Below are 13,387 nucleotides of genomic sequence, written 5' to 3' on the forward strand. Positions count from 1 at the left end.
GCTTTTTCTTACCCCACTGAGGGGTCCATGGGAAATTTTCTTGAATGTGATGTCCATGAGGATAGTGACCCTGTTTGTCTCATTTTTGGCTGTCTAGTTGGCACTTTGATTTAGGACTTAATAGCATAATCAGCAATGGACAAATATTTGTTCGAATGGCTCAACAGAATCATAGAATCTTATCAGAATCTACTGCCGATTCAACTTTGAAGGCACTTTGAGGCTCTCTCCGATAGAATGGTTGAGTGCCAGGGTGATACTGCCCAGCACCCGCTGCAGCCATGAGACCCCTTACTACCTATGAAGTAGTCCATTCCTTTTATGGAGGTCTTTGATTGTTCAAAAGCTTCATCTTACATTAAGGTGACCAGACATCCCGCTTTTGGCGGGACAGCCCGATTTTTAACAATTTGTCCTGTGTCCCACGCTGCATTTTAAAAAAGTCCCGATTTTTGGAAAGAATGCATGACAAGCTAGGGAACAGCAGGAGAATGGGAAGGGAATATACCAGCTGCTGAAAAGGTTAATGTAACTCCATTTGGGAATGAAGAGGTTAATGTAACTTCATTTGGAAATGAAAAGGCTAATGTAAACTCCCTACTCCCATCCTGGGCAAGGTATCAGAAGGAGACTGGCTCCCTCCCTTGCTTCTAGGTAAGGACAAATAGCTCAGAAGGAGCCAAACTGTCTGGAACAAACAAGTAGCCCCCACCTCTCTAGAGTAAGGTGACCAGACGTCCTGTTTTGTCAGGACAGTCCTGATTTTTAACCATTTGTCCTGCATCCTGCAGCATTTTTAAAAAGCCCCGATTTTTGGAAAGAATGCATGACAAGCTAGGGAACACAGGAGAACAGGAAGGGAATATATGATTTTCAGCTGCCATATGGCTATTTCACCTGGATATGCATTTTATATTTTTTTTATTAATTTTATAATGTTAAACTTTAATAATAACAAATAATTGTTGAGAATTGATTATCAAGAACTGCTTATCAAAGTTTGCATTGTTGTCAGGCCCCACCCCCCCATCAATGGTGTCCCGCTTTACCAATGTTAAAATCTGGTCACCTTGTCTTCTGTGGAATCCCAATCTATCTCCTGTGTCTTCCTTCCTTGTTTTTTCCCTCCAGGAGGATGTTTCCTTCCCCTGACAGCGCTTCACACAGCCTGGATCTCACAACTCCCTGTGGAGCTCAAATGGCATGAAACAGGGTATTAATGGCATAACCCATCAAACCAGGAAGGAGCTCTCTTCTCTTATAGAATAATTGATTTTTAGGATAATGTTCAGACCTACCAATTTAAAAAATTGCACGATACTAAAGGAGTTCTTAGGATTCATTACAGTATCGGAAGTCACTGAACCTTGAGGGGGGGTTCCTACATTTTAATTTGGTCCTATACCAGGCTTTGAGGAACTGAGATTATCAAGGAATTATATGTTATATTTAATAAGGAAAAGATCTTAGAATTAAAACTTTAATTAATCACACAGCTCTTTTTTAATTGAGTACCTACTCCATAGCATCACTTAATTTTCCTATATTGTATTAAGGCTTTATTGCTAAACCGTAAGATTTGTTGAGTGCTAGTGCTCTGCAGGTATTACCACACTGAATTCTCATAAACACCTATGAGGAAGGTTCTGTTTTCCTCATTCACATCAGAGGAAATCGAGGTTCAGTGAGGATGAGTAACTAATCCACTGTCAACAGCAGGAATGTCAGAGGGTCAGGCTTCAAACTCAGATCCCTTGGGTAGCAAAGTGCTCTTAACCTCTAAGTCATAAATTTCTGATGAGAAATAAATTCTTACAGGCAAAAACACCCAGGTGCGATTCTTTTTTGTGTTCGCCACAGTCCCTTTCACAGAGTCGGTGCTCAATAAATACGTATGAAATAAATGAACAAATTTGGTGAATGCAGACCAGGAATCAAAGCATGCCTGGCAACTTTATACTTCACGCCTTGAATGTCATCTCTGTGAAATGAAGGAATTGAGCTGAACCATCTCCATGTTTTTTCCCCCAGTCTTAAGAGAGTTTGCTGCTAGCCAGGGAAGGAGGATGAATTGGAGTTAAATAGCCACGCGCAAGAGGGAAGAGCATTTCCTGAGGAGCGATATGAGCTAATACAGCATTCCTTTGAACAGAATGTTCTCTCTGCCCAAAATACCCTTCCTGCACTTGTTCACCTGGCAAATGTCCAGCGATCAGCCCAGCTGGCCTCCCATCCATGAAGCTATCCTTGACCCCTCCCTCAACATACACCTTCCGCCCCAACACACAATTGTTTCCTTCTCACCCCCCGACCCCCACTGCACAGTTTGTAATTGTGTGATTATGGGCCTGTCTTTCCATCCTCACGCCCCTGGAAGCTCCTTAAAGATAAAAACTGCATCGTGCCTGTCTGCAGGCCCCTTCACAGAGCCTGGCAGGTATAGCAAGCCTTCAATAAATGTTTTCCGAGTGTTGGATGAATTAGCAGGCATCCGTACGGGAACAATTTAATAGAAGATTCATGCCAGAAACCGTGAGAAATTAAGTTAGTAAGATAGGGTGAGGCTGCAAGTCCAGAAAGGGGACCTCAGGCTTGGTGCCCCAAGCATTGCGGAGCATGGGTATTATTCTTAGTGGGGGAAGAAATGGTAAATAAAATCCTATTGGGAAGATCAGTGAAACATGGGTTTTCGTTAAAAAAAAATGAGTAAAGGTAATGGACTTGCCTTCTTCCTTCGCATGCTGTTAACAAATCCACATACCATTTACGGCTTTCTAGCACTTACATGCAGAAAAAGCACAGAATACTCTGATTTGGAGGTGTTTTCTTATTTATTTTAAGCAAATGAATTTTTAATAAACTGCTAACACAGTAAATAAACACGTTACCTAGAAGGAACCAAACCTGAATCTTTCTAAACATTTGTTAACGGCCCAAGTAGTACCTAGCTCAGGGCCTTACACGTATTAAGGGCTCAATTACTATTTGTTGGATGTCAAGTTGATGTTCCACTGTGGTTCCTTTCACTCTGGTTATTCACACAAGTGGAGAATACCAGCAGTTCCCAGATCTAAAACACTGAGATTATTTTAGAAGATTAAAAGATTAAAAAATTAATTAAAGGCTGAAAGATTTTAGAGTGTGTGTTTAGAATACTGAACACACATGTCTGAGTTTTTAATTCTTTGAGATGTAAAATAGTGTTAAAATATATGCATTGTGAGAGCCTGTGTCAGATGACTGCAGTAGATGGGAGCTCAAAAAACACGTTCCATCCCCAGCCAGACTGCCGGCCGCACCCAGCGCTAGCAATCAAATGGATGACATTTCATTAAAAGCCAAAGAGGTCCCTCTACCCGCATGTGTCTTGGAGAAGCTGGCACTGGAAAACAGTCCAATGTCTGTTCAAGTTTATTGATGAGGTGGTTTAGCCATATTTAGCCAGGTGATAATCCATATTACCATGAGGTTGCATCATTTTGCAGTCTTGGGATTAAGATATGTGTGTGTGTGTGTGTGTGTGTGTGTGTGTGTGTGTGTATTTCAAAGGAGGGAGGGCCGAGGAGGACTCCTCTGCAATACTTGGTGTCTGATTTTGAGTAATTAGGCTCCTCAGTGAGTAAGCACGGTGCTGCTAGGCAAACAATATGTGACGCTGCCTGACGTGGTGCGTAATGATCTCATTTGGACACCTATGAATCAACATTGATGCCTAGGAAAGAGTGAGGTTACATCGCGATTCCTGGATTCTTACAAGGATTTCCATAATTCTGTAACTCTGCCGACAGTTCATCTCTGTCTGTGTGGGGAGGCTGTATAGTTTTTCCAAGCTTGATTTTCTTCCACATATTTATCGCTTTTAAACTTACAGCTAATTGCTAGGATACTATTTCAGAAATAAATGGACATCAATCGCAGTCTCCCATGCTGTCATCTTTAGTGAAGGAGCAGAGGATAGAACCGAGGACAGGTGGCCGTCTCTTCCCTTATACTTGGAAAGCTTGTCATAATATAAATTTTAGCCAGATATTGGCTATTACATAACAGGTCTTAGAACCACGTCTTGGTTATTAAAATCCTAAAAGATCTCATGATACCAAGGTCTCGCTTCTGGCAGGTACTCTTAAAGGGACTTGTAAATTTGGTGGGTAAATCTGAGCCATGTCAGAAGGAGCTCATCTTTCACTGATGTCCATGTATATTTCAGAGATAAGTTATCCTCATTACTGATTTTGATCTTCCTTTGGTAGCGGTTCCTAACTTCCTGGATTTATGTTTCTCTGCCCTTAGCCTCTTTCAAAGCAGTTAATCTTTCTCGCCAGTTCTGAGTATACGGTACTAGAAAAGAATGTAGGCTTTGGAGCCCATGGTAGTTATTACGCTGTTCATTAAATACTTCTGATTCTTCCTCTGAGCACAATAGATTTTTATCTTCCTGCCTCCTTAAAAGTAGGGGTATCCATATGGCTCGTTTTGGTCAAGAAAATGAAAATATAAGGGATGTATAAAGTGCAAGGATAGCCAGGGGCGGTGGCTCACGCCTGTAATCCTAGTACTCTGGGAGGCCAAAGCAGGTGGATTGCTTGAGTTCATGGGTTTGAGACCAGCCTGAGCAAGAAACCCTGTCTCTACTAAAAGTAGAGAAAAAATAAGGCAAGAGGATCGCTTGAGCCCAAGATGTAGAGGTTGCTGTGAGCTATGATGGTGCCATAGCACTCTACCCAGGGCAACAGCTTGAGACTCTATCTCAAAAAAAACCAAACCAAACCAAAACAAAAAAACCCAATAAAATAAAAGAAAAAGAAAGTGCAAGGTTGTATGTGTGGTTTTATGGAAGCTTGGAGACAGAGCCATCCTCAGATGGGACTCAGATGGAGGCCCCTAGTGAGTGCCACATAGAATAGACCCCCAACTCACATAAAGTAACCTTTGTAATTTTTTTTTTTTTTTTTGAGACAGAGCCTCAAGCTGTCCCCTTGGGTAGAGTGCCATGGCATTACAGCTCACAGCAACCTCCAACTCCTGGGCTCAAGCGAGTCTCCTGCCTCCGCCTCCCAAGTAGCTGGGACCACAGGCGCCCACCACAACGCCCGGCTATTTTTTGGTTGCAGCCATCATTGTTGTTTGGCGGGTCCGGGCTGGGGATTTGAACCCGCCACCTTAGGTGTACGTGGCTGACGCCTTAGCCGGTTGAGCTATAGGCGCCGAGCCACCTTTGTAATTTTTAAACCATGAACACGGAGAGGATGACTGTTAACCCTGCAGAAGTTAGCTTAGCTAGGGCTGATACAGAGCTTAGATAGTCAGGGGCTCAAATCCTTGAAAAAATGGAAATTCTTCCACACCCTCAAGGAGTCATGTGAGGATTAAATAAAAGTACATGAGTAAAGTGATTTGCCCCCAAAATGTATATACTAACATTTATTTCCTCTGCACTTCCTCTTCTCTCCTATCAGGGGAGACAAGGTATCTTGTTTACCACTTAACTATGCCTAGCATAAGCTCTGGAATATAGAAGGAGCTTAAGTTAATATGTGGTTACATAGGAATATTTAGATATACATACAGAGTAACTTATTGAAAAGAGCTTTTAGCAATCATTTGCAATATAAGTATTCTTTTTTTCTATACGTTTTCTTACATCAGGTTTTCCAAGCAAGTCACAGGTAGACGATGAGCCAATTTGGATGAGGAGGGGAGATCACTGTCTGTGTTGGGATTTTAACTTCTGCATGGCCAGTTGTCAGTACAAGTGCCCCTGGACTGCACGAGACAATTGTGGCATCCTGTGCTGTCTCCACTGACCTGTCACTGGCCCAGCCTCTTTTGCAGTCTGAAGGTCAACTCTGAGAATCACATTTGAGAAGGATGTTAAGGCTCAGTGCCCGTAGCACAGTGGTTACAGCTCCAGCCACATACACAGAGGGTGGCAGGTTTGAACCTGACCTGGGCCAGCTAAAACAACTGCAACAAAAAAGTAGCTGGGTGTTGTGTCGGGCACCTGTTGTCCCAGCTACTTGGGAGCTGAGGCAAGAGAATTGCTTAAGTTCAAGAGTTTGAGGTTGCTGTGAGCTGTGATGCCACAGCACTCTAGAGAGGACAACATAGTGAAACTCTGTCTCAAAACAAAAAGAGAGAGAGAAAGATGTTAACAAACTAGAGTACAAGCAGTGGCAGGTGAGGGGCAGGTATGAAAAGTGGAGAGAGAGGCTGAGACGCTATTGATTATTGCTCCAAATTTCCTGCTGTTGGCAGGTCCGTTGAACATAGAAACTATTTGTGCTCATGGTACTTTACTTGTCAATGTGAATAAAATTTTTACCAGTGGATAAAGTAGAATCTGTGCTGGATCCAGGGAAAGAAAATTGTTAATAAGAGAAATAACTTCCCTATTCATTCACTCAGAAATAATAGAGGGGAAAGAGAAACTTGAAATTATCCAGCAAACAGAAAGATGGAAAGTCAAGGGGGTTTGTTACTCTATTTCATCACAAACTGCACCAGTAAAAGCAGAAAGGGCCCAAGCATTAGACAGGAGGAAAAGTGGATCACAAAAGGAGGGTGGATTATGAAACAGGAGCCACTGGCCAGGACAGATGTCTTCTGCAGGGATCTAGGGGCTGTCACTCTAGGGCTTGGAGGAGAAACCAAGATATCAGAGGAAGCCAGTGGTGTTAGGGCCTGAGCTTCATGGACAAAAGACAGCATGGCATTGGCAAGGCAATAGAATCATCTTGATTAATAAAGGAGAGGAGAACCAGCAGGAAAGAAGATTTGCATCCATGGCCAGCCTGAGATACTGAGACCAAAGATCTTCTATGAAACATCTTAAGATGAAATCAGACTTTACTTGATAGACCTATAATTGTCACCACTGCACACTAACATCATATATGTTGTTCTTTGAACCACTCCCACCTGGTGGAAAGGTTGCTTTGACCACATCCAAGATAAATGGTCTAGGAAGAAGTCGTTGATGACAATCATTCATTCATTCATTCTACCACAAGGTTGAGCAACCACTATGTGCCAGGGAGCATGATAGGCACTGGAGATACAGACATTACAATGGGTCTTTTTCCTAAAGAATGTCACCAGCTAGTGGAAGAGACAGAGTCCTGAATAGACAACTCGGCTGCAATGTGTGATGTGAGTGCAAAGATGGAGGTGAGCACAAGGGATTCTGGAAGCTTCTGCCAAGAGCACTGAACACAGGGGAAGGGATGCAGGCCAGGGAAGAGATGACCTCAGGATCAAGCTGGCGGGAATGAGTGGATATGAGCCAGGCCACCATCAGGGGTCTGCCTACACCCAGTGGAATGAGCTGTTACCCACCCCCACGATGGAGCACAAGGAGAGGTGAGAGGTAAGGATGGTAAGGCTTTCACAGGGCCTGGCCTTCATTCTTAAGAAAATAGGGAGCCATTAAAGGTTTCTATAGGGAAATGACACTATCAGCTTTTCACAGCTATTCTTTTAGGAAAGTGGTTCTGGGGTGGTTCTGGTCAGGAGAGGTGGATTTGGAGAGGGGAGAGTGGAGGCGGGAAGACCACCAAGGAGGCCATGGCAGACGTCTTTATAACGTGCGACAAGTACCTGAACAGTGGCCAGAGAAGCTGGGGAAGAAGCCCCAGACCCAGGTAACCTGGAGCTCTGTGTGGTTTTGTTTATTGATCCCATTGTTTCCACATAAATTTAGACTGACAATCACAGTGGGGTGCTGGGGCGCAGGGATGGGCAGTGGGGGCCTGAGGTCTCATGTTACATTTCTCTCCTGCCCAGGGACCTGAAGAGAGGAGCCTTGATTCTTGACGGCTCCTTTGCTGATGCAAGGAGACGTGGTGGTTGGCGTGGAAGCCTCCCATGCTGGAGCTCACAGCACGGTTCTTGCTGATGCAATAGGGAATTTCTCTTGAACATTGGCTTTGGAGCCTGTGGTGGTTATTAAGCTCACCATGGCTGGAATTAGTGCTGAGTCTTTGTGGAGCTCCCGGGAGCCCTCAGGCTCTGGAAATCTTGGCACCTAAGAGCCAAAGGGCTAAAAATGAGTGCAGTCCTTGGAGAGCATGGGTGGAAGTACATGGAGATCCATACTGACTTCAAATTTAGAGATTTCTAGCATTCAGGTATAGAGCCAGTAACCCCATCTTCCAGAAGGTGCCAAAGGAGTCTCAAGAGAGACCTAGTGCAGTGACTGTGTCAAGGGAGACACAATTCAAGGTTTTTTGCAAAAAGGAGGTGGCAAGGGTATGGGATAGATGCCCTGGCCATCCATGAAAAGCGTCATTGAAAAGTCTGGCATCCTGCCGCCTCCTTTTTTCATCCCCTTTTCTCATTTTCTGGGGTCCTTGTGCTTAGGAGAGAAGGTGGTACAGGCCCCTGGATGGGCACTGCTGGCCACGAAGACACAGATGAGCCTTGAGGAACCTAAAGTTAGTGTTGGCTCTGCCTAAATCCCCTTTTCCTTGGTGCTGGGGTTGATGGCGAAGTGTCAGTGTGTGACACAGGGAAGCAGCAGGACCACAGAACACACAGGGGAACATGAGGGGAGGAGGATCAGGATTAAATTGCAGAAGGCAGGCTGGCAGGGAGAGAAAGGAAAAATAGTTTTCCCGCTTACCCCAAGGATTAAAGCAACCAAATCATCCAGATTTTTAGTAGCCCACAACCACTATGACAATCATTTGGAAAGGAAAATGGATTCTTCACTTGTACCTTGAAATAAGATCAACTTGTATTTGTGAATAGCTAATTGCCAAGAGCTGCCCTCCTGTCCTCTTAGCCGGCCCCAAATGTCTTTCTGTTATCACAGAAGCACAAGGAAGGAATGGGTAGGGACTTTATTATTATTACTGTTATTGCTAATATTAGGCACTCACATTCAGCCCACAGAGTGTGAATTTCTTCTTGCCAAAGTTCCTAATGGGCCTCATGTTCCCAAATCCAGTGGACACTCTTCTCTGTCCTCCCTTTACTTGGCTTCTTAGCACCATTTATCAGAGTGATACTAACTCCTATTTAAAAAATTCTCACCTCTCTTGGTCCTCAGACACGACTCTCTCCTGGATGGCTTCCTACCTCTCTAGGGTCTCAGCTCAGTATTTTTGCTTATTCTTCCTTCCCTACCTGAACTCAAAATTTTGGTATTTTTCAGCATCAGGGCCTTCCACTCTTCCCTTCCCTGTTTTTGTCTAGATGGGCTCATCTTTTCCCATAAACACTTTAGATACCATGAACACTGATGACTCTGAACTTCATATCTCCTGCTGAGTAAGACCTCTCCTCTGACTTCCAGGCTCTTGTGTCTGACAATCAACTCGATGTCTCCCCTTGGATATCTCAAAGGCAGTCCTGACATTTCCAGCCCTCACCTCCAGACGAATGCTTCCTGCATCTTCTGCACGTTGACTTCCTTCTCTTCTGCACATCTGTCAGCAAGTTCGGCCAATTGCATCTCCACTTCTCTCCATTGCTGCCTCCGCCTCCCAGCCTCCATCATCTCTTCCCTGATTTCTGCAGTGGTTTCTGACTGGCCTCCCACAGCCCCTGCTGCCTCCCAACAAACTATTCTCCACTTAGCAACTGGAGTGGATACTAACACACATAGAATAATTCACATCACTCTGCTGCTGAAAATCCTCCAGGGGCTTTCTTTGAACTTTGAATAAAAGAAAAACTCCTTACTCTAGCTTCTAGGTGGCTCACATGTTCTGTGCCAGCCTTATCTGGAGTCCCTCCTCAGCTTGCTCATCCTACGGTGGCCATCCTGGTATTCTATTAGTTTCTAGAACCACCTCAGAGTCTCTGCACCCTCCTGGAATTCTCCTCCATGTGCCCTTTCCATGGCTAGGTTTATCTTGTTCTTAACATTGCAACTTACACACAGCCTCCTTCAGAAAGCCTGCCCTGGTCTAAAGTAGATCTCTGTTGTCATTCTTCATCAAAGAATAATGTTTATTTCTTTCATGGCTCTAATTACAATTTTTACTTTTTAAGATCTCTTTGTTTAATTATTTGTCTTCTTGACAAGCTTATGAGCATGTATATTTTGTTCACTTCTTTTATTCTCAACTGCTAACGCAGTGCCTTGCATGTGATGGGTGTTCAGAACATACCTGCTAAATGAAAGAACGTCAGACGGGCACTAAGCCCGCTATCTACATTCTCTTAATTAATGTTGACAAGGCATCTGCAAGGTAGATATGGCTCTAAGCCCATTTCATGGACAAGAAAAATGAGGTGTACAGGTGTCAGGTAATTTACCCAAATCCATAGAACCCACAGGTGGAGATAGTAGAATTTGCATTTGGGTTGTCAAACTGTCGGGGCTGAGAGCTCCTCCACTTCACTTCTCTGCTTTTGGAGTGTGTGGAAGGCTGGTTAAGGCAGAGAGAGGAAGCTATTGTGTTTTCAGTGTAAGCTCAACCATACTGGCTGATTTTCAAGATCTTGTCATGGACACCCTAGATTTTTTCATCACTCTGATATGTCATCTGTTTTCAATTTGGGGTTTTATTGTTTGTTTGTTTGTTTTCAAGGACAAAACAGGGAGTTAGGCAGCGTGGTGTTTGAATTCAGCTCAGAGCCAAGGAACCATTTCAAACTGTTTTTCTAGCTCACTGTAAATTCCCAAAGCTGGCCATATATTTCATGGTCTGAGTCTTATGATTTGATCCTGCCTCATTCCTCCATATCTACATTGAAAAGAACACATTACCAGTGTGATGTAAACGCTCCTAATTCTATATGAAATCAGCACACTGTACCCCATAAATGCATTAATGCACACATGACCTATGTGTTTATGACTTAATAAAAAGTCTGGGGCCCCCTTCTCAACAGCCACAGAAAGAAGCCTGAAGTAGGGGCACTTTGCTGTCGACCTAATCGATTTTTTAAGCAATCTACGTTTGGGCATAAAGTCATGGCGGCAGGGAACAGGAGTGAACAATTGATTTGACTTATCATCTAATACCTTGCATCAAAAGAGAAGAAGACCCTCTTTCAAGCCTCCTTTCCCCCACAAGATTGCCTTTCCATCAACATGCCATTGGGAAGAGTGGTCCACACCCCCCCAAAAGGTGGTATCAAAAGTGATACCTTGCATCAAAAGAGAAGAAGACCCTCTTTCAGGCCTCCCTTCCCCATGAGCTTGTCTTTCCATCAACACGCCATTGGGAAGAGTGTTCCACCCTCCCACCCCCACCCCCGTTCCTGCTCCTGCCTCCCCTCTCACTTTCCTTCCTGGAAGACTGATACCTCCCTTCCCCTCCACTCCACGAATGCTGACGACTTTCCAATGGTCAAGTCCAGGAAACTCTTTTAAATCTTCCATCTTTTTTGACCACTTCAAAAACTTTCTTCTCCTTTTGGTTTGCCACACTGTCATGTTTCAATTCTGTATCTTTCTGGCTGCTTTTCCACCATTTCTTTGTCAGTTCCCTCTGTCCACACCCTAAACCCTGATGCTCTCTGAGTTCTCTCTGTTATCTGCACAACTCCACTTCCACATCTCTCAAACATCCCTGACTTCGTATGTCCCGAGCTGCCATCATTGCTCCTGTTGTCTGGTCTGAATCTGCCCCTCCTCTGTCAAGGTCCCCAGTAGCTAGTCAACTCCCCACACTGAAAGCTTTGGAGTCGTCATTTTCTCTAGATCTTTGTCAAATATCACTGTGTAACTATACAAAATGGTAATTCCTTTTCTCCCCCAGAACTCCCAGCTCCCTTACCCCTCCTTCATTATTCTCCTGAGCACTTATCACATCTGTATACTCGCTGGTTAGTGAGTTATATGTGTCCTGCCCATGAGAGCAAAGGCCCATGACAGTGAAGAGTCTACCTGGTCCACTGCTATTATCCCTACTGTTTAGACCAGTGCCAGAAGCTTAGCTGAGGCTTAGCTTAGCTGTAAATATTTGTCGAATGAATAAAAGGAACTTGGAATTCTTCCTCTGCCTCAGATGTTGATCTTTGGAAAGTTTCAAAGTTCTGCTGTTCTTATCTTGGAAGTGTCTCCCTCGTTTGTGTTCCTTTTTGTTCTCTTTCCCATTGCTGTCATCTCAGATTTGGACCTCCCATGCCATCCACAGCGATCATGGCCTCCTGGCTGGTCTCCTCGCTGTCGCTGTCTAAATCTTACATCCTTCTCTGCTTTCTAACAGATCTCTCTCTCTGAAGCACAGGGTGCCCCCTTCCTTTGCTTCTGCCCGCTGGGTGTTCACATGGTAGGTCCTCATTAACGGGGGCCTCACCATTCAGACCCCTCTCCCTGGGATTTTCTCTAGGGAGAGAGAGCTCTGGGGAGGGCCAGAGTTTTGTCCCATTTTAAAACGAGGTTCGGGGTAGGACTGAAATGCAGCGCAGAGCTCACAGACGTAGGCTTTGACAACTAGTGAGCCAAAGAATTGGAGACAAGTGATGCATCCTGTTAAAAGAACACAGGAGAGATGCTCAGAGTGGAGACTGGAATGCCTGGGGCAGGATTCTAGAATGAGTCATTACAACAGAGACCAACAACTACACCGGGTAGGGAGGGGCTGGAGGGAGAGAAAAAAGAAACTCAGTCATGCTGAAGTGAGATAGGATTTCCACACTTGTCTACATCAAAACGCTAAAAATAGGGACATTTGGGGAGAAAAATAGTGAGGAATCTTTTAATTCTACCGACATGGACTACAAGGAGGCAGGTTTGTAGGAAAGGATGTGTCTCTTACTCTTGGTGGCAAAATTAGAAAATTTTATTCTGGGTGGCCCATCCTTCACTCCCCCAAACCACCCTCAGCTTGTTCTCTCATCTTTCCTCACTACCAAATCCTCTTTTTTTTTTAGGAAAGGATCTGATACATTCATCCACATACATTTATAATAATGTGGCAATTTGAGACACTTAAATATGGCAACCTTTATAAAAAGATGCACAAGGTCCACTGCACCCAGGACAGGGGTAAACTCAGTGGTTGTTCAACAAATATTTGTTGAAAAATGTTCAAACAAATGTTATTTATATTATCAAGCTTTCTAGACGATCTAAATATCTGACAATGGGGAAGCCATTGAAGAATCACCCATATGAAAACATATTGGATAGTCATAATAAAAATATTTAGAAAGCTGTTTTAATGGTCCAGGAAATGCTTATAATTAAATGTGAGGCAGAACCAGCAGGATTCAAATTGCTACTATAATATGTCAATTATAAAAATCATTTGCATATGCAAAAGACAGAAAATCTATGGGTGTCTCTGGAATCCGTGGGGTTGGGGATTATGTTGAGTTCTTTCTACTTTACTGTATTTTTGAATTGTTTACTCTTGCTGTGAGATAAATCTTAGAAAGTAAATGTGAACTACTTACTTGGGGGATGAAATGCTTTTCAAAATCATAG

This window comes from Otolemur garnettii, unplaced genomic scaffold, assembly GCF_000181295.1.
Source record: "Otolemur garnettii isolate 467f Iridium unplaced genomic scaffold, OtoGar3 scaffold00086, whole genome shotgun sequence".
NCBI lineage: Eukaryota > Metazoa > Chordata > Mammalia > Primates > Galagidae > Otolemur > Otolemur garnettii.